Source organism: Schistocerca piceifrons, chromosome X, assembly GCF_021461385.2.
Source record: "Schistocerca piceifrons isolate TAMUIC-IGC-003096 chromosome X, iqSchPice1.1, whole genome shotgun sequence".
Classification (NCBI taxonomy): domain Eukaryota; kingdom Metazoa; phylum Arthropoda; class Insecta; order Orthoptera; family Acrididae; genus Schistocerca; species Schistocerca piceifrons.
Genome location: NC_060149.1, coordinates 412,873,737 through 412,901,121, shown reverse-complemented (window position 1 = coordinate 412,901,121; position 27,385 = coordinate 412,873,737).

The window sequence follows — 27,385 nt, the reverse complement described above, 5'->3', positions numbered from 1 at the left end:
GTCTGGAAAACTTAATGGAGAAGGAAAGAGCTTGTACATGCCTGCCAATATTGCTATACTGAATTGGTGGTGGTAATGATGATAAAATAACGGTTTGGGGCTTGGCATCGAGGACTTTAGCGCCCACTGACCTGAAGTAACGCACGGATCGTTGCTTCATCCGAATGTTTGGCTCCGTCTATCCTTGTATGCATCTCTTCTCATCCTATGTAATGCGTACTGCCAGCATTTCAGAGTCCTTTCTTTTTTCCGAATAATACTTGAAAATTGTAAATTCCGGTTACAAGCTTCTAGGTCTGGTAGAGAGGACTGAGCACACAAGCAAGATAACAACCAAAGGGGTCCTGCTATGAAGAGAAATGGCACACTAGACCATCACTCCTGGTTGTCTGGCCACATGGCGGTCGACAGAGAGGTTAGTAACCAACTGCTGTCCGGTGCATCTCCAGACACGTCTTCCGCCTGGAATCGCATTGACTGCACACATCCATGCCCGAGGCAGGATTCGAACCTGCGACCGTAGCGGTCACGCGGTTCCAGACTGAAGCGCCTAGAACTGCACGGCTACACCGGCCGGCCGCCCCGAACAATGGTGGAATACCAACCTGACTGTCGCCCGCCGTATCACCCGACAACCAAGACTGATGGTCTGGGCAACCATTTCTTTTCATAGCAGAACCCCTTTGGTTGTCATCCGCGGCACCATTACAGCACAGCAGAACGTCAACGGTATTCTTCGCATGGTTTTGTTGTCCTTCGTGGTAAGCCATCCTGGGCTTACATTTCAGCAAGATAACGCGCGTCGGCAGACGGAGAGAGTTTCTAGCGCTGTGTGCTACCCTACTTGGTCACCAGCGTCGCCGGATGTCTCCCCACTTGAGAACGTATAGAGCATTATGGGCAGGGCCCTCCAACCAGTTCGTGCTTTTAACAATCCCTCAGAAGGACATCCAATAACTCTGTCAGCAACGCCAAGCCGAATAGTTGGTGCATAATGGCCAGAGGTGGACCAACACTTTACTGACTTGTTCAATTTGTAAAGCTTTTTCTATGGAATAAATCATCCAATTTTTCTGAAATTATAATCATTGGTTCGTATGCATGTGTACATCACATCTACCGATTTAAGCCCCATTCGGATAATTCCTGCGTAGTGCGTCTCGTGTTTTTTTTTTTTTTTTTTAAGTGTATTTGGTTATCGGTTACCGAAAGCCTGGTATGATGCTGTTCGCCAACGAGTACAGTTGACGAACTCTGCCATAGAGCTGAAACAGCATCAAATTACTAACGTGTACTTGTCACCCAAGATCAGTTGGACCCATCCGAGATATGCCATAGCCTGGTAGCTTTGCGAATCAATTTCTGCACCCAGTATCGTCCATAATTACTTACAAATTTAATCATGAATTCTTCATGTCATACTGAATACGCACAACAGGCAAAATTTTGCTATTTGCTGTCTTCTACATCTACATTTATACTCCGCAAGCCACCCAACGGTGTGTGGCGCAGGGCACTTTACGTGCCACTGTCATTGCCTCCCTTTCCTGTTCCAGTCGCGTATGGTTCGCGGGAAGAACGACTGTCGGAAAGCCTCCGCGCGCTCGACTCTCTCTAATTTTACATTCGTGATCTCCTCGGGACGTATAAGTAGGGGGAAGCAATATATTTGATACCTCATCCAGAAACGCACCCTCTCGGAACCTGGACAGCAAGCTACACCGCGATGCGGAGCGTCTCTCTTGCAGAGTCTGCCACTTGAGTTTGCTAAACATCTCCGTAACGCTATCACGCTTACCAAATAACCCTGTGACGAAACGCGCCGCTCTTCTTTGGATCTTCTCTATCTCCTCTGTCAACTCGACCTGGTACGGATCCCACACTGATGAGCAATACCCAAGTATAGGTCGAATGAGTGTTTTGTAAGTCACCTCCTTTGTTGATGGACTACATTTTCTAAGGACTCTCCCAATGAATCTCAACCTGGCACCCGCCTTACCAACAATTAATTTTATATGATCATTCCACTTCGAATCGTTCCGTACTCATACTCCCAGATATTTTACATAAGTAACTGCTACCAGTGTTTGTTCCGCTATCATATAATCAGACAATAAAGGATCCCTCTTTCTGTGTATTCGCAATACATTACATTTGTCTATGTTAAGTGTCAGTTGCCACTCCCTGCACCATGCTGTAGATCTTCCTGTAGAAACTATAATGCCTAGAAGTGTACTTCTGACGTGCTCTTTCCCTCATTTATTCCTTCTACACATAAAAATAACCTGAAGGACCATAAGCCTTGGCTATTAAATTTCAAGTACAAATTCTTTACAAATTTCAAGCTTGAAATGATCTGTTAGTTTTTCCGCGCTATTCAACAGCAATCACAGTTGTACCGCTTATCTGCACGAGAAAAACAATGAAAATTTGCTACAAAAATATACAAGGAAAGTGCGACAAAATCATCATACGAACACAACTCACTTTCGTTTTCAAGATGTGAAAAACTTATAGTTTGAAAAGGTCACGTATATCTAAGTAACATGACGCCGTCAGATAGTAACAGTCTCAAGAATCGCATTGTGTCTTAGGCTGTCATTCCTCCAATTTCCATCCGTTTGAATTCTTAGTACGCAATATATATGGGAACAGTACACGGATATCCGAATTTCAAGGAAGAGAGACTTTCTGGTGATGTTACTGTAGATGGAGTTTAGTTGGAATTACTTGAAGAAGAAATTTAAAATCAGCAGTTGCCTTTTTTTTTTCAGGAAACCATTCGTTCAATCGGGCTAAGACATTTGTGCGAAACACCGGAACAATAAACTCATTTGAGCACCATATCTCTCATATGTGAGTCTAGTATATGGAAGAGTGTTGCACCTGGATGATAGTTTAACTACGAACACATGATGTTTCCTCGTCGGTATCTCAATCTAGTAACTGATTTAGGAATTACGTGGAGGAATCCACAGTAGAAACCGCCACAGGGAGTTTCCGGCATTTATTACTGTTTTTATTCTAATGAGGTATGATTTGCTTTGTAAATATTACGAGCTGTACATTACGAGCTGTAAGTGCTCTATAATATATTAAAGCTATTTGGAGGATATTGTTAATTCTTTAGTTGCAGACTTTTATGATCAGTAAAAATTTGTATTTTTTAAAAAATCAGTAACATGACGTGTGGGCCGTTAAGTAATACTTCGTCGGTCGTGCACCATCTTGAAACGAAAGGTTTTCTGCCGCTGAACACGTGACATTTGCAAATTAAATGGGTCTCTTTAAGCTCTTAAGAGTTTTGCCTGTCCTGAAAATGTAAATTTATATTAGCTGCTAATAGCTTCTCTTTCAGAACGTTTTTTACTTCTAACTAGTTTTTTATAATATTTCTTCTTAATTTGATTTCACTTAATGATTATTTGTGTGTAGTAGACTAAAAATGTAACACAAAAACTATTAAATGCAGTACTGAGAAGATTTTCTCGATAGCAACACTTTTTAACTCGAATAGAACATTAGTTCCTAGGTATACGACTATGTTGTATCTTAGAACAGATTTTCAGCTTTGGAAAAACGTTAATTTTCCGGAGTGCTTCTTGTAATTTCATAAAAAAGTCTGCAGCACATATAAAGTGAATGCTATAATTTCAAAATGTAATAACATAGTATATTAAACTTCTACTACACGGCTGCGAGGCGAAAGTATAAAATGTATTCTAAAGTACACATACCCCTAGTAACAACGCGCAACTCTCCGTGTGAATTTCACATTAAATTTTAGGCACCATATTGTTGAGGCAGGTATTTAATACTACAACAAGACGAAGACATTTGCTGTTAAACGAACTCCACCAATTTCTTCCTTAATCCCAAGCATTTTGAAGAACGTAATCGCTGTACTTTTTTGGGAAATTTGATTTCAATAAGATATATTTTCTTTAAAGATATTTTTTCTTACACAATTGTTTTAACATGCAAGAGAAAATTTCCTTTAATAATATTTACACATAATCAGCAACACGACCAAAGCCAAAGTTTACACTGTAAATTTTCAAAGAAATCCTAGAAAACTGTTTATTTATCTTGTGAAAGTTTACATAGCTATGGCTTACTAATTCGTTCCACATAATGAGAAATAATGACCCTGCTGTGTGTTGATAGCAGAGATGTGAAAGTTCTCGTATGTCCCTCAGTAGGACAGTTGGCAACAGGTCTATCGGCTTCCCCATATGCAAAAACATTTGGTCTAATCGGATAATATTACATCATATAATTTATAAGAAAAATCTTCCTTTTTTTTAAACAAACTGTGTTTATTTGAACGATGATCAAACTACAATGAATAACACGATATAGTTTATACACATTCTGTCCTACCATTTACGTGTTCTTCCTCTCATGGTGTATCTACCTACAGTTGTTTCAAAGAGATTACAATAAAATTAGAGAAAGCAGAGCTCGCACGGAAAGATGAGCTCGCACGGAAAGATTGAAGTGTTTGTTTTTCTCGCCCACTGTTGGAGAGAGGAACGGCAGAGAAATTGCTTCAAGGTGGTTCGATGACAGGCACTTAATTGTGAATTTCAGAGTGATCATGTAGATTTAGATTATGTCTTTCCATGTGAGACGTGCATCGAGCAGTCCCATCACACAAGATACTCTTTGTACCAGAGCGTACACTATGCATGTAACTCTGTATCATACACAATGGTTGTAATATAGAGAGATTGCAGTCATATTTCAAAGGCTTTAATGGTGAACATCATGTTTTCTCACAAGTAGGAAAAACATTGTATTTCCACTTTGCTGCGACTACACGAGAAGCTGTGATGGTTTCGTGATGTGAAAGATTATCCTGTAGTTCGTGTGATGTCAAATAACCATCACATCCGAAAGGGAAAGAAACATTTGACATAAAGCAACTCCTGTTCTTCACTTTTTGTAAGTGTTCTCTTTTTTTCCATATGAAAATCGTGAAGAGTAAAATTAGAAAACTTTGAGTTCACACTGAGACGCACCAACAGCCGTTCTTCCCACGCAGTATCTACAACAGGAACAATAACTGACAGCGATACACAACATACCCTCCACCACACACTGTAAAAAGGACTGCGGAGTATAGCTCTAGATATACACGTAGGTATACTGAATCAGATGACAGCATTAAATAATTACTTTGTGTCTATGAAATTAGATTATCATTATTTAATGCTGTAGTTTGATTAGACCACTTTTAAGGTATTATTTTTACGGTCAAAAAGTTACACGCTGCATAGCTTAACTATTTTACTGTTTGTCCAGAAGGTCTCACATTCATAAACTTGCCGTTGGCGCTACTGTCAAAGGATGCTTTTTCGTAGTAGCGAAAGAACATAAGTACTCACATTTTGATTGTAATGCCGTTAGATGCGCCACTCTTAACGCTTGCGACAATGTCTGCTTGAGAAGAATGAAAACATTTGTGTTTCCAAATTACTCTTTTCCTCAGACTGCGGCTCGAAGGAATGTTATTGTTGTTGTTGTGGTCTTCAGTACTGAGACTGGTTTGATGCAGCTCCCAATGCTAATTATCCTGTGGAAGCTCCTTCATCTCCCAGTACCTACTGCAACCTACATCATTCTGAATCTGCTTAGTGTATTCATCTCCTGGTCTCCCTCTACGATTTTTACCCTCCACGCTGCCCTCCAATGCTAAATTTGTGTCCTACCAACCGATCCCTTCTTCTAGTCAAGTTATGACACAAACTTATCCCCAATCCTATTCAATACCTCCTCATTAGTTACGTGATCTGCCCATCTGATCTTCAGGATTCTTCTGTAGCACCACATTTCGAAAGCTTCTATTCTCTTCTTGTCTGAACTATTTATTGTCCATGTTTCACTTCCATACATGGCTACACTCCATACAAATACTTTCAGAAACGACTTCCTGACACTTAAATCTATACTCGATGTCAACAAATTTCTCTTCTTCAGAAACGCTTTCCTTGCCATTGCCAGTCTACATTTTATATCCTCTCTACCTCGACCATCATCAGTTATTTTGCTCCCCAAATAGCAAAACTCCTTTACTGCTTTAAGTGTGTCATTTCCTAATCTAATTCCCTCAGCATCACCCGATTTAATTCGACTACATTCCATTATCCTCTTTTTGCTTTTGTTGATGTTCATCTTATATCCTCCTTTCAAGACACTATCCATTCCGTTCAACTGCTCTTCCAAGTCCTTTGCTGTCTCTGACAGAATTACAAGTCACAGGCGAACCTCAAAGTTTTTATTTCTTCTCCCTGGATTTTAATCCCTACTCCATATTTTCCTTTTGTTTCCTTTGCTGCTTGCTCAATATACAGATTGAATAACATCGGGGACAGGCTACAACCCTGTCTCACTCCCTTCCCAACCACTGCTTCCCTTTCATGCCCCTCGACTCTTATAACTGCCATCTGGTTTCTGTACAAATTATAAATAGCCTTTAGATCCCTGTATTTTACCCCTGCCACCTTTAGAATTTGAAAGAGAGTATTCCAGTCAACATTGTCAAAAGCTTTCTCTAAGTCTACAAATGTTAGAAACATAGGTTTGCCTTTCCTTAATCTTTCTTCTAAGATAAGTCGTAAGGTCAGTATTGCCTCACGTGTACCAACATTTCTACGGAATCCAAACTCATTTTCCCCGAGGTCGGCTTCTACCAGTTTTTCCATTCGTCTGTAAATAATTCGCGTTAGTATTTTGCAGCTGTGGCTTATTAAACTGATAGTTCGGTAATTTTCACATCTGTCAACACCTGCTTTCTTTGGGATTGGAATTATTATATTAATCTTGAAGTCTGAGGGTATTTCGCCTGTCTTGTACATCTTGCTCACCATATGGTAGAGTTTTGTCAGGACTGGCTCTCCCAAGGTCGTCAATAGTTCTAATGGAATGTTGTCTACTCCCGGGGCATTGTTTCGACTCAGGTCTTTCAGTGCTCTGTCAAACTCTTCACGCAGTATCGTATCTCCCATTTCATCTTCATCTACATCCTCTTCCATTTCCATAATTTTATCCTCAAGTACATCGCCCTTGTATAGACCCTGTATATACTCCTTCCACCTTTCTGCTTTCCGCTCTTTACTTAGAACTGGGTTTCCATCTGAGCTCTTGATATTCATACAAGTGGCTCTCTTTTCTCCAAAGGTCTCTTTAATTTTTCTATAGGCTGTATCTATCTTACCCCTAGTGAGATAAGCCTCTACATCCTTAAATTTGTCCTCTAGCCATGCCTGCTTAGCCATTTTGCACTTCCTGTCGATCTCATATTTGAGACGTTTGTATTCCCTTTTGCCTGCTTCATTTACTGTGTTTTTGTATTTTCTCCTTTCATCAATTAAATTCAATATTTGTTCTGTTACCCAAGGATTTCTACTAGCCCTCGTCTTTTTACCTACTTGATCCTCTGCTGCCTTCAATACTACATCCCTCAGAGCTACCCATTCGTCTTCTCCTGTATTTCTTTCCCCCATTCCTGTCAATTGTTCCCTTATGCTGTCCCTGAAACTCTGTACAACCTCTGGTTTAGTCAGTTTATCCAGGTCCCATCTCCTTAAATTCCCACCTTTTTGCAATTTTTTCAGCTTTAATCTACAGTTCATAAAAAATAGATTGTGGTCAGAGTCCACATCTGCCCCTGGAAATGTCCTGCAATTTAAAACCTGGTTCCTAAATCTCTGTCTTACCATTATATAATCAATCTGATACCTTTCAGTATATCCAGGATTCTTCCATGTATAGAACCTTCTTTTATGATTCTTGAACCAAGTGTTGGCTATGATTAAGTTATGCTCTGTGCAAAATTCTACCAGACGGCTTCCTCTTTCATTTCTTAGCCCCAATCCATATTCACCTACTATGTTTCCTTCTCTCCCTTCTCCTACTGTCGAATTCCAGTCACCCATGACTATTAAATTTTCGCCTCCCTTCACTACCTGAATAATTTCCTTTATCTCATCATACATTTCTTCAATTTCTTCGTCATCTGCAGAGCTAGTTCGCATATAAACTTGTACTACTGTAGTAGGCATGGGCTTCGTGTCTATCTTTGCCACTATAATACGTTCACTATGCTGTTTGTAGTAGCTTACCCGCACTCCTATTTTTATTCATTATTAAACCTACTCCTGCATTACCCCTATTTGATTTTGTATTTATAACCCTGTATTCATCTGACCAGAAGTCTTGTTCCTCCTGCCACCGAACTTCACTAAATCCCACTATATGTAACTTTAACCAAAACATTTTTCTTTTTAAATTTTCTAAACTACCTGCCCGATTAAGGGATCTGACATTCCACGCTCAGATCCGTAGAATGCCACTTTTCTTTCACCTGCTAACGACGTCCTCTTGAGTAGTCCCCACCCGGAGATCCCAATGGGGGACTATTTTACCTCCGTAATATTTTACCCAAGAGGACGCCATCATCATTTAACCATACAGTAAAGCTGCATGCCCTCGGGAAAAATTATGATTGTAGTTTCCCCTTGCTTTCAGCCGTTCGCAGTACCACAACAGCAAGGCCGTTTTGGTCAGTGTTACAAGTCCAGATCAGTCAATCATCCAGACTGTTGCCCCTGCAACTACTGAAAAGGCTGCTGCCCCTCTTCAGGAACCACTCGTTTGTCTGGCCTCTCAACAGATAACCTTCGGTTGTGGTTGCACGTACGGTACGGCTATCTGTATCGTTGAGGCACGCAAGCCTCCCCACCAACGGCAAGGTCCATGGTTCATGGGGGGGGAATATGACCATGTTATTTATTTGAACTTTACTGTTATTTGTTGCAAAAAAAATAATTTACTTTTTTCTTTACTACACTGATATGTATTCCAAGATTGTTCTGATCTACTTCAGCTGCTGTGTACATACAAAGTATATGTTACTTACTGATAATACCAATTTACTTCCTCAAACTTCAACTACAGCAGTGTCTAAAACTAAAATCAGAAGGGGAAAATGAAAAGAGAAAATACTCACTATAAATCAGCGTAAAGATTCCTCCGCAAACCGGAATTATCATGGGTCGAGAAAATGAGTTCTTCCCGCTTGAATAGATACGCGATTACAAGATAACGAATCAGACCTATAACATCTGAATCGAGTTGACACCTTTCTGTAAGCAAAGCGGTGTCTCTTGATGAAGCTTACAACACAATACTGTGAAATTGGTACTTAAATTCGTAGCGTTTTGGTTTTGCGTGTTAGTATTCCGGTTGCTATGGGTTTATTTATCGATCGTCATTTTTTATTTGTGTCACTGTTGCCATTTGAATTTACATAGCGTCATTTTGTCGTTTGAAGATAGTGAGTGGAACCGTGGACGCCAGAAAATGGAGTGCCAAGTGGAGAAATCGGGACATTTCCGACATATTCCTTTGTTTGAGTTCAGTGCAGGAGTAACAGCAGCGGAGGCAGACAGAAACATTTGCGCCATGTATGGGGATAATGCCACAGGACAGGGCACGGCAAGGAGATGGTTTTCTCGTTTTAAGGAGAATCGTTTTCACATTAGTGACTCTCCACGTTTAGGAAGAACTTCGGGAAAAACATTGAAATGTATTAATTCCCAATGATCCACGTCAGTAATCTGGGGAAATGGCAAATGTGTTGAACTGTGATCATTCCACCATAGTGCGACATTTGCATGTAAGTTCAAAAATCGCCTGTGTGTGTACCGCATGCACTAAATCAAAATCACAAAAATCAGCGGGTCGACATATGTTCATCTCTGCTTGCTCGTCGTCAATTGCATCATGAACAACACCGACCATTCCTATCTCGTATCGTTACTGGTGACGATAAATTGTGTCTTTACGCCGACATAAGGAAAAGGAGGGAATGATTCAGCCCAAACAAAGCAGCAACTTCTCGTTCAAAGACGTGCGTGCATCCACAAAAGATATTGTTATGCATCTGGTGGAACAGCGGCAGTGTGGTGTACTACAAATTGCATCCCCGAGGTGTAACCGTCATTGCTCACATTTATTGACAACAACTGAGACGTCTTGCAGACGCAGTCCGAGAACAACGACCAGGAAGGCTGCGTTAAGTGATGCTACTTCACAATAACGCCGGCCCGTATTCGGCTAGGCTGACGAAAAACATTATACCTTGTTCACCCGATCTTGCGTCCTCTGATTTTCATCTTCTCCGCTCTCTATCGGAAAACCTTCAAGGAACTTCCTTTTCGGATACATATACGCTCCGAACATGTCTCGAAGAGTTCCTCACCTCTAAACCACGAGATTTCTACAGGCGTGGAATTGAAAAATTACCCCAGCGTTGGCAGACTGTTGTGAATAGCGAAAGTGAATATATGACTAAGGTCTTTGTTATGTGTATCTGTTGTGTTTTTTAATCTTATGGAAAAACTCTACGAACTTATACACCAACCCAATACATATAGACCTTTCGGGTCCTGTGTTATTAGTGGGATTGTTGCGCGCTTTGGAGCAGATCGGACATAGTAGATTGCAGTCATAGCAGCATAAAACGTACCACAAAGTGTCATTTCAAGGATTTCGTGTCGATTTCGAGAGACAGGAAGTGGTCGTCGAATACCAGTACAAGATCGGCCGCAATCAGTCACTACATAACCCGACCGATATTTAGCCTTAACTTCACGCCGAAATCCAACAGTTTCTACAAAATAAGTACTCATAAAACTTACAACTCCCTCAGAAATATCCGCTTCTCGACAAACTATACACAGAACAAATATTTAGATGTCATATGTTTCGCAGCGTACCACCTGTGGTAATACTGAGAAGGAACCTTGTCCCTTGGAGTCGGTAATATCGACACTGGACCATGAATTTATTGAGATATGTGTCTTTATATATGAGCTCTGCTTTGATCGTTAGAGCGGACACGAGCATTCATCTGAATGGAGAGTCGCAGGCGATAGAGACACAGGAACTTCGGGGAAGAAACCATTATGGTGACAGATTTGGTGAGAACTGGTACCATATTGGCTGGGTGTATAGAGCTCCATGGTCTTAGGACTGTTGTTAACGTCTATAAATAGAGAGATGATCCACATGTGCCACTTTCCCAAAGTGGTGTTGATCCATAATTTCCCTTCATAGACATTACTGCCCGATCGCATCGAGCTGGAAGGAATTTCTCGCAGACGGATCTGAATCCTGTAGAACGTGTCTAGGAGACAAACAGCCCTGCCAAAAACACTTCCAGACCTCCAAATGGTTCTATCTCATGAAAGATGTCGACAGTAGATAGACTCCTTGAACCAAATTGTAGACAATATGCAACACTATTGCCACGGTTGTCTGGCAGCTAGGGACAACCAAGTTTTCCGCCTTCGTTACTTTTTTAAAATATGTATTTTCCTGTTCGGAACTTTATTACTTAGTCCCACTTCTACGGACACTGTTGTACGAAAATTGTCATACGAATAAGCTTCACGGTGTTCTGTAACATTATGTTCAGGATATACAATGTACTTCGTTTATGATGAAGTTTGGACACTAGCGTACCTGTGGATCTGTGTCATCCAAAGTACACCGATGAGTCAAAAGCCGCGCGGGATTAGCCGAGCGATCTAAGGCGCTGCAGTCATGGACTGTGCGGCTGGTCCTGGAGGAGGTTCGAGTCCTCCCTCGGGCATGGATGTATATGTTTCTCCTTAGGATAATTTAGGTTAAGTAGTATGTAAGCTTAGGGACTCATGACCTCAGCAGTTAAGTCCCATAAGATCACACACACTTGCACATTTTTTTGATGAGTCAAAATGTTATGACCATTTCTCACCGCGAGATTGAACACGTGCACGTTAGAAAAGTATATAATCGGAACAGAGACGAATGAGGAATCATTATAATAACGACACGTGCCGCTAGTGGAGAGATCCACCGACACAAGCGGCTTTCACAAAAGGGCAGATTGTTATGGCGCGGCTCCTGGAAACGAGAATTTTGGAAACGGCAAAGATGGTCTGCCGTTAGCGTGCTTCAGCCGTGAGCATTTACGTAAACTGGTAGAATGACTTGTTAGACGTCCACACCTCATCGCCAAACGTGAAACTCGGAGGTTTGCCCGAATTTGTAAAACGGGATAGGCATATCTGACGGCATAATAAAATACTAGCGCAGGCACAAACGTTTCGGAGCATACCGTTCAGCGCATTGTTGAATATGAGACTTCGCAGCAGACGACCACGACTTGTTCCTATGTCGACCCAACGGCATTTTCAATTACAATTTCAGTGCGACGTGGTCATCGAGATTCGGCGATGTATCAATAGAAACTTGTTCCCTGGAAGGATGAATCACATTTGCGTTTCTTGCTACGCCACGCTGATAGTCGAGTCCGGATAGGACATTCACCTGGGCTTCCATGGAACCTGTGGTAGTGGTAGTAATCAAAAGCATAGTGTCAGCTATGTGAACATTACAGCGGACCACCTGCATCCCTTCATGCTTGATGTCTCCACGGATGACTACGACATCTTCCAGTAAGACAATTGCCCTTAGCACAAAGACAAAATCTTGAATAGTGGTTTTAGGAGCGTGATAGTGAACTCACGATGTCGTCTTGGCCACCATACTCGCCTGATCTGAACTCGATGGAGCGCATCTGGGACGTTATCGGGCGACATCCCCGCGCACACAAAACATAGGCACGTAATGTACAGGATTTTCGTGACCTTTGTGTAGACATCTCAGAGATACTATGACGGATTCGACGAACCCATGGCATGCAGAATCGCTCCTGCATTGTATCCAATGGGGGGGTCAACAGATTATTAAAAAGGTAGTCATAATGTTTTTGATCGTCGGTGTGTATTTTGATTATTCTCACGTAGACTGTTTTAAAGATCCTCAACAAATGAAAGATAGCACAGCTCTACGCAATATCAGCAACAGTAACAACTAAGTTTCAAACGCCTTGCTTTTTGTTTCAGTAATCGTCGATAGACGCTTAACATAATGTAAATAAAATGATCATTAAAAACTGCAAACTAGCATTTTTCTCTTATATATTTCTTATTTGTTAATACAAAAAATGACAAGCTGCATCGTGATTCGAAGACCATGTGAAACAGTAGATCCCCCTGTATATGGCTGTTTAAATTATTTCAAAGGCCAGAGGAATGCAGGGCGTACGCATACAACAGGGCCATGCCTAGCAAAGCACTGTTCAAACCAGCCTTCAGGTTTATAACACCTTTGATCATTCTTTACACAAATATAGCGAAACAGGGAGAATGTAAAGTGCAGAGACTGAGTTATATGATACATCAGGCGTTCGGAGGAAAGAGGAAAAGGTTGAAGTTCAAAAGGTGCCACCCACGGAACTAAAGCACAAAGGCAAATGAGAGCGCAAGTTAGATCCAAAGGGAGTGCCTGGCAGTCTTTTACTGAAACTGTATGGCGTGTAGCCGTGGCTCCTAGTAGCGCCTGTTGAACGCCAGGGCACTGCGCAGGTGGTGGGCGCTGTGCCGGAAAGAAACCTGATAGGGATAGGTCGGGTGACGCAGGCTGAGGCAGGCGGGCGCCACAGGTACACGTGTCCGGCGCCAGGCGTCCGCCCTGTCCATCGATCCGCAGAAATCTCATTCAGCTGGGTTGAGCTTCGCCCTGCAGCCCCCCCTCCCTGTGCTCCACCCTCTTCGAGATATCTTATTCCTAGCGACACTACCTTTAATTACAAGAGTAGATTGAGTTTGTGAAAGCTCTTTTTAAAGCGCTCCTACGAGAATAGAAAGACGACAGTCACAAAACGTAAACACCCAAGACGGCAACAACTCGATTTAACGCTTTCTTGTTCACAAGTAGAATAGTGTACCACTGTAATAATTTGTAAATGAACAATCTAGATACACTTGTAATTTGTTGTAGGTTTCTCAAAATGCTACGTAGACTTATAACAGCAAAAAGAAAACGGAGAGGGGAACATGATCGGGTGAGGTGACAGTTTTTAAACTGAGAAATACTCAACTCCAGAAACCTACTTTTTTATTTTTTTTTTAACAGGGAAGTATTTTCGTTACAGCACTGATTGGCTTATTTATGAACTCAAGCCCTACGTTAGTGAATCAGTTGTGTAGTACCTGGTTTCTATCCCATCGGCTTACATGTTAGGGAAATAAATTATGTACTAGGTGCGCACATTTGTATTCATTTATCACCTATTAAAATTTGAATTTAATACGTTTTCTGCAGGTCAGTTATTTGTAAAAAGGAAGAAAAGACGATTAGGCTTTAACGTGATGTCCACGATGTGGTCGATCTCGAGTTAGTGAAGAAGGGGAAGCGTATTTGGACAGGACTTTTCAGTGGAACCATCCCGGAATTTATCATAAACGACTCTTGTAACAAAGAAGAACCTAAAACTGGATGGATGGACGTGGATTTGAACTGCTACCCTGCCGAATTCGAACCTAGTGTCTGACCATTATGCCACAGATCTCGCTCTCAGTTTTTTCTGTATCAGTTAATACTTCATAAGATGTTCAGGAGGTAGTCCTCAGCTCTAATGAAACATCTGTGGCACATCCGTGGCATCTCAAGTCGGGCTATATTCACAGGACCACACACGAAGCTGTACACTAACATAACATGGATCTGGGGTACTAAACTACATTCTCAGATCATACTCTAGGCATCACATGAACAGTACATGGATCTTGTGCATTTCACTGCTCTCTCCTGTCGTGAGAGTTTCTCAGGATAGCACACCAGGCACCACGCTAACTGTGGTGTCACCGCCAGACACCACACTGGCTAGGTGGTAGCCTTTAAATCGGCCGCGGTCCGTTAGTATTCGTCGGACCCGCGTGTCGCCACTATCAGTGATTGCAGACCGAGCGCCGCCACACGACCAGGTCTAGTCTAGAGAGACTCCCTAGCACTCACCCCAGTTGTACAGCCGACTTTGCTAGCGATGGTTCACTGTCTACATACGCTCTCATTTGCAGAGACGACAGTTTAGCATAGCCTTCACCTACGTCATTTGCTACGACCTAGCAAGGCGCCATATTCAGTTACTATAATTACTTCAATGATGATGATGATGATTAGTGTTTTAGGGCGCACAACAGCGAGAATTACTTCAAGAATGTATTCTGAACACATAATATTGTGAATCATGTACCGTCAAGAGCGACGTTCATCATTAATGGATTAAAGTTAAGAATCAAACTAATTACGTCCGCTTTCTGAATTCTCATTCCTTGTCATGTTCCAGACCTCACGTCAGTATAGTTCTTGCCTCCTCACGCTAGCCTGCTTGAGCTAAAACGCGTGCATTTCGGCCTCCACTCGTAACACGGTGTTGGCTCTTCTGCTAACACGACACTAACATTACTCGAGGCTGGGGTACTGCTCTGCTTACTCCTATCCCTGTAATTTAACAGAACACATGCAAGACAAGACACTAAAATTACATTGTAGTATTAGGAGCAGATTTGAACTTACCAGCTATAGACTGGGAAACTCGAGTGACTAGGGTGGGTTTTAGGGGACAAGAGTTGGAGCATAATTGTGAATTTGAGTCAAATTTTACTTTAAACTTCCGCCCTCACCCCCGGCCCTTCTCCCCGCCTATTTAATTACTTCGAAATAACATGGCAAAAAGAAAATGATACAGCCAACTAGAGAGCTTCTAAACCAATTGCGTTACAATAAACACACATATTTAGCTCTCTTAATCACAACAAAATGAAACTGCCTATCGGTGAGCTTCCTACGGCAAATATGGAACGAGCATCGCGTCTTTCTCGTCAAGTGTTGAGGGCTCTTATTGTGCGATTACATAATGTCTGCAAGTGATAGAACAAATTGTCCACCGTACAGATCGGAACAGGTTCTTTTACCCAATGGAGAGTATCCCAACAGGCCAACATGCAGCATCACGCAGACCTGCTGACGCACATTGACGGGATAAGACGCACACGCGACAGCTGACTCTCGCTTAGATAATACCCATCTGCTCCTACCAACCTCTATAATATTTAAGACGATGGCTAAACCTCACTTCCTACACTAAGAATGAAAATAAGTACTGACAAATATGAGATAGCGACTGGTAAATTAAATTTGAAGTTAGAAATGGCTCTGAGCACTATGGAACTTAACTTCTGAGGTCATCAGTCCGCTTGAACTTAGAATTACGTAAACCTAACTAACCTAAGGACATTACACACATCCATGCCCGAGCCAGGATTCGGACCAGCGGCCGTAGCGGTCGCGCGGTTCCAGACTGTAGCGCCTAGAACCGCTCGGCTTTGAAGTTAGATTCTTCATTTGTGTAGCCATATTGTCCATAGTTGCTTTGCAATTTTTGAGAGTATTTTAGTTCTGCCGCGGAATAGGGAGTCAGTTGTTGTGGGAGAAAAAATTGCCCGGTGACGATGGTACAAGGATGGAGGACTGGTGCATTGCCGGCTGCGGTGGTCTAGCGGTTCTAGGCGCGCAGTCCGGAACCGCGCGACTGCTACGGTTGCAGGTTCGAATCCTGCCTCGGGCATGGATGTGTGCGATGTCCTTAGGTTAGTTAGGTTTAAGTAGTTCTAAGTTATAGGGGACTGATGACCACAGATGTTGAGTCCCATAGTGCTCAGAGCCATTTGGACCATTTTTTGGACTGGTGCATTGTAGCGATAGGGTAGGAGTGGCTGATCGCTCTGAGTTGCGGTGCGCTATTCATAGGCTCTACGTTTTGCGATTACAGCGCCATCTGTTATCAGCTTTTCAAATTATTTACAAACTTCTCTGTAAAATTCTTACAGCTTTTGCCATAAACATACCGTTGTTGCACTCTTCTATCGGTCTTATTTTTCGAGATGTTTAATCTTGAAATCAGGGACTCCTTCACTGGACACTCTGTATGTACAGCTTTCTGAAGTGAACAAACAATAAAACCAGATCCTAGAAACTGATCAGAAGGCCATTTTTCTAGAATGTTATAACGAAAGTAAATCTACATCATGAAAATGAATTAAAGGCCGAAAAACATATCATCTTTACTCAAAAATAAATATAAAGTTGATAAGCAAGTGGAAATAGACTACTGGAAAAAATGCAACACCATCAAGAACTGTGTTCAGTGACACCAGGGTACTATATGTGCACACTTAGAGGTTAGAGTGTAAGTGATTCATTCGTCACGATCATCGGCGATCAGATGGCGCTCAGATAGCCTGCCTGTGCACCCTGTTGTTTGACTCTGCGGGCAGTAATCATGCTGAGTTTAGAGTTGAACAGTGATCGCAAAATACATTCTATGGTACAAGCATGCCCCACCAACGAACACACAACGAGTACTCCTCTTGAACAGCTTCAGCCACTTGACCGGGTGTCGCATTTTGGGCCAGCGGGAAACTAGATGGACTTATCGACTGATTGCTGCACATGTTGAGCACGTTGTATTGATGGTTTGTCGCTGCTTTCAGCAATGGTCACTGACACCACAATATACCGCCAATCATGACTATTCTGGAGTCGTGAAAGAGTTGAATGGAGAATGAAGGGAGCTCTGTTGTCTTCAGTGATGAGAATAGATTCTTTTTGTACGCCAGTGATACACGTACACGCATATGGCGCAGACCTGGTGAATTGTCTACTCCACCTATGCAGTCGTTCACGACACGTAGCTCTCATCCCAGGCTCCGTGGTGCGCGAGCCATTAGTTAGAACACGCAGTGTTTCTGCAGGCTAAAGCAACCAGTGCCCGCTACATTGCACAGTCTGTTATCCCCATACTACTGCCACTTCTTCTACAGGAAGGTGATGTGCTTTTTCAGCAGGACAATGCACGCCACATACTGCTGCTGCGACGCAACGTGCTATTCGTTGTGTACAACAACTGCTCTGGACAGCAAGATTACCAGATCTCTCGCCAGTTGAATACGAATGGAGAATGATGGAGCGGGAACTTATTGGTCTCCAGGGCCTGAACGAACCATTGATGAACTGCAACAAAAGGTGCAAGATACTTGGGACAATCTATAGCAGGATGCCATTCGGCATATTTATGATCCTTTGAATGCCAGAAGTGCATGTTTGGGCACTCTTTACTGTAACATGTGTGTTTCATTTGGTCTGAATTTGTTATCATAAACTTCTACAATGTTGAACAACATGTCACCTCACTTGTTAGTGAAATGACCTCTTTAAGTGTGGTGCATTTTTCAGGCAGTGTGTAAATGGACAGATTGGCAGTTACGTGAAGTGTAAGACGGTTCAAACCCGCAACCGGACATCTAGATTTAGATTTTCCGTGATTTCCCTAAATCACTCCAGCCACACAGTTACTTTAAAAGGTTGCGGCCGATTTCCTACCAGATCCTTGAAACTATCAGAGCTAGTGATCCATCTCTAGTGTCCTCAATGTCTTCCTTCGGTAATTTCAAGAATTAGTTCCCACTCTGCCACATTACAATGTTCGTTTAGGTAACGGTGGGTAGGCAGAAAGAGACTGTGGAAATTTAACTTCGTGCATTGAGGGAAGAACCGAACGCTTAGTTGCACTTTGCTTCAAGACAGTCTCAAAGAGACCCAGTATTATGATTTTGTGATCAACTTTCACTCGTCCATTTTGTATTTTTATTCGTCGGAGTAGACTGACAGTGCTTCTTGGTTTTCTCAATTGACTTCTTGAAGGATCTATGACATTGTTTGTGTTCGCTACGACGGAATCTTCAGTATGCTTTCGTATGAGTTCTAATTTCTTTCGTTTTTCTGCTGTGGTCATTTCACGAGGCTTAGATGCGAAAACGTAACATATTCCCTGATTCATCTTGGAACGTACGCTCTCCGAATTTCGAGACTAAACCTATTATGAACTACACTACTGACCATTAAAATTGCTACACCACGAAGATGACGTGCTACAGACGCGAAATTTAACCGACAGGGAGAAGATGCTGTGATATGCAAATGATTAGCTTTTCAGAGCATTCACACAAGGTTGGCGCCTGTGGCGAAACCTACAGCGTGCTGACATGAGGAAAGTTTCCAACCGATTTCTCATACACAAACGACAGTTGACCGGCGTTGCCTGATGAAACGTTGTTGTGATGCCTCGTGTAAGGAGGAGAAATGCGTACCATCACGTTTCCGACTTTGATAAAGGTCGAATTGGAGCCTATCGTGATTGCGGTTCATCGTATCGCGACATTGCTGCTCGCGTTGGTCGAGATCCAATGACTGTTAGCAGAATATGAAATCGGTGGGTTCAGGAGGATAATACGGAACGCCGTGCTGGATCCCGTCGGCCTCGTATCACTAGCAGTCAAGATGACAGGCATCTTATCCGCATGGCTGTAACGGATCGTGCAGCCACGTCTCGATCCCTGAGTCAACAGATGGGGACGTTTACAAGACAACAACCATCTGCACTAACAGTTCGACGACGTTTGCAGCAGCATGGACTATCAGCTCGGAGACCATGACTGCGGTTACCCTAGAGGCTGCATCACAGACAGGAGCACCTGCGATGTTGTACTCAATGACGAATCTGGATGCACGAATGCCAAAACGTCATTTTTCGGATGAATCCAGGTTCTGTTTACACCATCATGATGGTCGCATCCGTGTTTGTCGACATCGCGGTGAACGCACATTGGAAGCGTGTATTCGTCATCGCCGTACTGGCGTATTACCCGGCGTGATGGTATGGGGTGCCATTGGTTACACGTCTCGGTCACCTCTTGTTCACATTGACGGCACTTTGAACAGTGGACGTTACATTTCAGATGCGTTACGACCAGTGGCTCCATCCTTCATTCGATCCCTGCAAAACCCTACATTTCAGCAGGATAATGCACGACCGCATGTTACAGGTCCTGTACGGGTCTTTCTGAATACAGAAAATGTTCGACTGCTGCCCTGGCCAGCACATTCTCCAAATCTCTCACCAATTGAAAACGTCTTTTCAATGGTGGCCGAGCAACTGGCTCGTCACAATACGCCAGTCACTACTCTTGATGAACTGTGGTATTATGGTGAAGCTGCATGGGCAGCTGTACCTGTATACGCCATCCAAGCTCTGTTTGACTCAATGCCCAGCCGTATCAAGGCCGTTATTACGGCCACAGGTGGTTGTTCTGGGTACTGATTTCTCAGGATCTATGCACCCAAATTGCGTTAAATCGTAATGACATGTCAGTTCTAGTATAATGTATTTGTCCAATGAATACTCGTTTATCATCTGCATTTCTTGTTGGTGCAGCAATTTTAATGGCCGGTAGTGTGCTTCTCCTTGGCAGTAACGGCAGTGAGTTACGATGATGCGGATTATCGATAAGGAGACAGTCGCAAGCACAACAAGCTTATCATACGTCAACTACCTGTCACGTAATCGTAGAACACAGACAAAACAGGCCGGACCACAAAACCAAATCGATTCCGAATGAATAGAAAATTTCATCGCTCATGATACGCCACGTATATTCATTGCAATGCTCCCCCGCGGGAATAAAGTCAGTACCATAGCTCTGCGGAGCAGGCAGATTTATCGTCAGGCATCTGTGCACTGCATGGTTGTAGGATAATGGGCCCTCAGCAAGCGCAGTTTGTTGTAGGACCGCTGACCTGTGCTGGTGTCCTAGTCGATCTGACTATCAGCATCTTTCTCAACGCGGATAACTTTGCTGGCGGCGTACTTGTACTTGGACACGGGCCTTTGCTGACCAGTCAGCTCTGGATTGTATCGTGAAGATGTCCTCGCTAGTGTCATCAGCAGTACTCAAAACTTTCTTCTGCATACTTATACGGCTCTGAGCACTATGGGACTCAACATCTGTGTTCATAAGTCCCCTAGAACTTAGAACTACTTAAACCTAACTAACCTAAGGACATCACACACATCCATGCCCGAGGCAGGATTCGAACCTGCGACCGTAGCAGTCGCGCGGTTCCGGACTGAGCGCGTAGAACCGCTAGACCACCGCGGCCGGCTGCATACTTATAGCTGTTGCTGTTTCGCATTACTTCTCACCCGAGAAAAAACATAGATATAGGTGATACCAAAATAAATTCAGGACATGCATGCGATTTTTTCATAAAATACATTAACAATAATTATTCTAAATGTTAAAAATGTTAATTGAAACAGAACAAGTTTTTTCCCAAAGATAATTGTGTATAATCAAATGAACGTACAGGAACCAGTGCTTTAAGTGTCAATCCCTTTCAATGACGTAACTTGACCTACGTGAATATATTTTTTATTTAATTTTTTTGGTATTTAGCGTACATACAGCGCAGCCAGAAGCATATTACATTAGTATTATATCTGATGACTAAAATAAATATACTCGCATTCGGGAGGACGACGGTTGAATCCCGCGTCCGGCCATCCTGATTTAGGTTTTCCATGATTTCCCTAAATCGCTCCAGGCAAATGCCAGGATGCTTCCTTTGAAAGGGCACGGCCGACTTCCTTCCCCGTCCTTCCCTAATCCGATGAGACCGCTGATCTCTCTGTCTGGTCTCCTTCCCCAAACAACCCAACCCAACCCTAAAATAAATATAGGTTAGTACACACAGAGCGCATAGTATCTTCGAATTACATCTGTAGATTATAATCTGTTAAGATCTGCATTATTATTTTGTAAGGTTTTCCTTTTCATGATACGAGACAAGTAGTGATATTAGTGGAGCATTGGTGTTTCGATTTTCTTAGCCGCTTACACAAAGTTACTCCTTGATCGCTATAGGACCCATACGATAAGAGTACATATTTTAAATCACTGCCTGACGTTAAGTATCACTATCTAGCTAAGGAGTGCCTAACATCTGACCTGTGGAGGTGACTATAAAAGTTTCCACGACGGAAACTCCTTAAAATGGACATTATATATTGTCTGACACATATAAAATCCGTAAATCACGGTATGTCGAGGGAGTAGACTGCATACTACATTACTGGCGGCCTCTCTGGCACCGTGTTTGCTTCCATTCTTCTCTCCAAGCATTCAGGGCCCTCGGCTTAAGATCAGGATAGTGAAAGCAGGGATAAGTAGGCACCCATTGTGGGCTGTGACCTTCATGAAGCATTCCACGTACTTTTTTGTGGAGGCCGTGGTGCGATGCAATCCAAGGAAAGTTCACCGAAGTTCCAAACAGCTGCAGCTCAACCACATTCAGCAACGTGTTCATAAGGCTTTCGTATGCCTGGAAGATAGAGAGCTGACAGTACCCTTGAAGATTTATATGCGATGAAGATCATGTTCAGTCCAAACCATTTGACGAAGTGGAGAGTTTTTGTGATAGACACTGCCTCTAGTAAAAACAGGCGTTTTGTGAGAGAGGGAATATTACTGTCCTGCTTGGAGACAAGGATGAAAGACCTGCTTCGGCTTTTCAATGATAGAACTAAGCACCTATGGACGGTCGACATGTCTGGCATAGCGGTAATAAATTATATACACAAACCTACCTTGTGAAACAGTCCATCTTTAGTGAAAACCGTATCAAAGTCTCTATAAAAGTTCCTGCGATTATCCTTCATATAAAGGCACAAAAATACGGCTGGGGACTTTATAATACGTATAAATGTACGTTCCGCTAGTGAATATGTTAATCGTGTCTGGCCATTGCATTTTCGCGGTTGTGTTGAATATGTTGCTAATGTTTGACGTTTTACTTTGACGGAGCAGATGAATGTTGCACGAATCGAGTAGCTGAGAGAAAGGAATTCAGGAGATATTTCTAGCCCGGTTAGCCCGGTGAGCTGGGTACCAAAGAAGCGTTCCTGTTAAGTAGAAGTTACTAATCAACAGCGTGCTTTGTTATGCAGAGGAGAAACGATAATTGGTCCGACGAAGTTCCAGAAGCCCATTTAATTTATGATTAAGTGACAAGCAGGGACGCGGGGGGGGGGGGGGGGGGGGGGAGGGGGCGGCGGGCGCAGCTGCAGTGTCTTGACACTCTGCAACCGAAATGTATCTGCATTGATTGACTGTCCCGTCGGATCTTGGTAGAATACTTTATACGTTATGAATGAAACACACAAAACACTAGTGTAACATTCTGAAATGCATATTGTAGAATATTACACCAGTGTTGTTTAGGTTTCATTCATAAGGAAATGCACCTGTCCAGAGCTGCGTCGAGTACGCAGGAGCATCTGTGTTGCTTCCGAAAGCGGAGCATTGGTCGGAATTGAAGGTATTACTGCGATCAGCTTCCAACGCTGTGGTACCGTATTTTGATTAATTTAGCTGGAGGTAAATTGCAAATACAGGTGATTTCCAGTAACACAACGAAAACATAAGATAGGAGATTCCATCGCTGTTGAACGACTCAGAATAACACGGTTACTACTACGCTTCGTGGACGATTTACCTAAATACTGAAACGTTGTGCAAATCTGTGTGATTAATTTTGTGGTAATTTGGTATCCTGTGGCTCTACAAGTTAATCGAGAACGTGAATGCTTCTAAATGTACTGTTTGATTATAATTAAAGTGCGGGTACTCACGCAAGTCCATTGTGGACTGTAATTATCGTATGGCAGCGAATATTGATAGATATGCTAATGCGTTAATGCGGAACCGATTTAAGTAGACAGAAAATTAATTCCAATTTTGGCAACCAGGTGTAAATCTGGCGCTATACAGCTTCTCGTCGACGTCATATTGAACAAAATTTGTCAGCAGTGGTTAATAGTAAATGTAACATTATGCCTTTCTCACTTGTTTGACCTGTTCTGCCCACCTCCCATTCCTAATTCATTACATGTGGAAAAATTTCTGTACGTCTTTCTCACATTCACAGCGCCAGAGTTGCTCATGGTGGACAAAACTGGAACTATTTTTTTTTTTTCAGCATAAATCGGTACCACATTAAAGCATTACAATATCTACAAAGTTTCGCTGTCATACGGTAATTACAGGCCACATCGGACGTCTGTGAGTAGCTGCATTTTAATCATAGCCACCCGGTATGTCATGTCCATCACATACGTTGTCATTCTTAATAATGGAAACATGGACTCATCAGTTTAACACGTCATGATTGCAAAATCCTAACACGAACTATTTACAAGAAAAGGAAGAACTGGTAGAAGCCGATCTCGAGGGGGATCAGTTTGGGTTCTGGGTAAATTTATGAACACATGAGGCAATACTCGCCCTATGACTTAACTTAGAAGATAGGTTGAAGAAAAAGCAAACCTGGGTTTATAGCATTTTCAAGCTTAGAGAAAGCTTTCGATGATATTAGCTAGCCTAAAATTTTTAAGGTAGCATGTATAAAATAAACGGAGTGAAATGTTGTTTACAACTTGTGTAGAAATCTGACTCTAGTTAGAAGAGTGGAAGGACCTGAAAGGATAGCTGAAGAAACCGAGGAAACATTCAGAAAGGGGATTCAAGTTCAGTGAGGAGAAATAAAACTTAGAAGTTAGCCGATGACATTACGATTCTGTCACAAACGGCAAAGAACTTGAAAGAGCAGTTAAATGGACAGTCTCATGAAAAGAGGTTATAAAATGAACATCAATAGAAGCAAAACAAGGGTAATGGAATGTCGTCGAATTAAATCAGGCGATGCTGAGGAATGGCACTGAGCACTATAGGACTTAACTTCTAAGGTCATCAGTCCCCTAGAAGTTAGAACTACTTAAACCTAACTAACCTAAGGACATCACACACATCCATGCCCGAGGCAGGATTCGAACCTGCGACCGTAGCGGTCGCGCGGTTCCAGACTGTAGCGCCTAGAACCGCTCGGCCACTCTGGCCGGTGATACTGAGGAAATCAGATTAGAAAATGAGTCGTTAAAAGCAATAGAGGAGTTGTGCCATTTGGGAAGAAAAATAATTGCGATGTAGAGACGATATAAAACTAAGACTGAGGACAAGAGAAGCGTTTCTAAAAATGATAAATTTACTAACATCGAACATACATTTAAGTGCTAGGAAGTCTTTTCTGAAGGTATTTTGCCTTGTACAGAAGTGAAACCTGGACGATGAAAAGTGCGCTGCAGTCATGGACTGTGCGGCTAGTCCCTGCGGAGGTTCGAGTCCTCCCTCGGGCATGGGTGTGTGTGTTTGTCCTTAGAATATTGTAGGATAAGTAATGTGTAAGCTTAGGGACTGATGACCTTAGCAGTTAAGTCCCATAAGATTTCACACATATTTTACATTTGATGAAAAGTGCGGACGGGAAGGGATAGAAACTTTTGAAGTTTTATGCTTCAGAATAATGCTGAAGGAGAGGTGGGTAGATCGTATAACTAATCGATGGATACTGAACTGGATAGAGGAAAAACGAAATTTATGGCACAACTTGACTATAAGGCGGTATCGGTTGATAGGATACAGTCTGAGGCATCAAGGAACTGTCAGTCTGATAATGGAGGGAAGTGTGGAGAGGTGAAAACTGTGGAGGAAGACCTAGGCAACAATGTAGTATGCAGGGTCAAATGGGTTTCGGAGATGAATAGGCTTGCATAGGACAGACTAGCGTGGAGAGCTGCATCAAACCAGCGTTCAGACTGAAGACCGCAACAACAACAACAACAAGCTTCATAATTTGGCTAACTACCAGGTTGTTGAAGTTAGTCTAGTACAGACTGCTTTTACACTGAAGCCGGCCAGAGAGGCCGAGCGGTTCTAGGCGCTACAGTCTGGAACCGCGCGACCGCTATGGTCGCAGGTTCGAATCCTGCCTCGGACATGGATGTGTGTGATGTCCTTAGGTTAGTTAGGTTTAAGTTGTTCTAAGTTCTAGGGCACTGATGACCTCAGCAGTTAAGTGCCATAGTGCTCAGAGCCATTTGAACCATTTTTTTTTTACATTGAAAAAAGGCATCATTCTACGTAACTGAAATTTTACCCGAAAATCGCAAAACTTCCTGCAGCTAATATCGTGTTTTACACAAATTCGTTTTGGACTACAATACACAGAAGTCCAGTCAAGAATCACATACGACATAATGAGGCAACACATTTACCATCCACTGCACTCCAGTGTTTGATCTCTTTACCAAAATTAGCCACATAATTTCGTGAACGTCGACCTGTTACTCACCACTGTGCTGTACACAGTCACCCCTTAAACTTTCTCGTCACGTGTTGGCTCACAAAATCGTCGGGAACAAATGGCGCCTACCACGAAGTAAAAATAAGTTACCCAATGGCATCTAAACACACAGTTGGTTTCGTTACTTCAGTAGTGTGTTTCATCCACTGTTGTAATTGCACTAGGACTCCAAACTTGAGCCACAAGAGCTGCATACAAAGGGAACTGATCCTTCACAATGCTAATCCGTCAGACAGCTGGCCGAGAGGAAGGCTGGAGGAGAGATTGCCACCTGCCACATATGGCCTTTCGGCTGGGATGTAGTTCCTGACCTGTCACGTTAACGGCGGAAAGGCCAGGCGGTCAGTGTGTGCTGTGACAGGCGCGACCTGGCCAACATACAGGCCGCGGTGCGCTTCACGCCCAGCTAGCTTTGCAGTGGCAGTTTTGCTACATGGCTCTCGTGTTCCAATTTTAATTTTCCAGTGTCGCTAATTACTGAGATAGCTGACGCGGACAAAAAGGAGAATCGAACTGTCTGTTATTACGAAAAAAATTTAATTCCGTAACTCCAAAAAGGAATAAAAGGCAATCAAAACAAGTGTCACAAAAGGTTCTCATTTCTAATGCATCTCAGAGAATTCAAATTTCATGAAATACAGTAGCAGCAAACAATGTAATGACTTAAAGCTCTGATCGTACAATGTGGTGAGGCTCTCAGTGAGACACTATACGTGTATTCCTTATCATATAAAACCGCGCACACAGAACGCCTTGCCCGCATCTCGTGGTCGTGCGGTAGCGTCCTCGCTTCCCACGCCCGGGTTCCCGGGTTCGATTCCCGGCGGGGTCAGGGATTTTCTCTGCCTCGTGATGGCTGGGTGTTGTGTGCTGTCCTTAGGTTAGTTAGGTTTAAGTAGTTCTAAGTTCTAGGGGACTGATGACCATAGATGTTAAGTCCCATAGTGCTCAGAGCCATTTGAACAGAACGACTTGAGCAATTTTACTTAGTCAAAACCATTTAAAAATAAATAATATTCTAGAATGTTTCTGTAAATGATTTTGAATGATACATCTACTGAGCGTTATGTCAGTGAGTACAGTGTGATGTTTGCGAAAAAAGTAAATAGCCCTGAACACATCATACCCATCTATGAGATTTTATTTTAATACAAAAGATAAAGTTGAAAATTCTCCACTGAAGAATATACGAAACACGAAGAAGATGCTACATAAAATCGAATAATGGTCAAAAGAAAAAAGGAACTGTATATGAATGTTGTTAGTAACTATGTCCACTGTCTCCGAAAAATGTCGGATTCTGTTCTGAAACATTTGCCTTCACCATCATTTT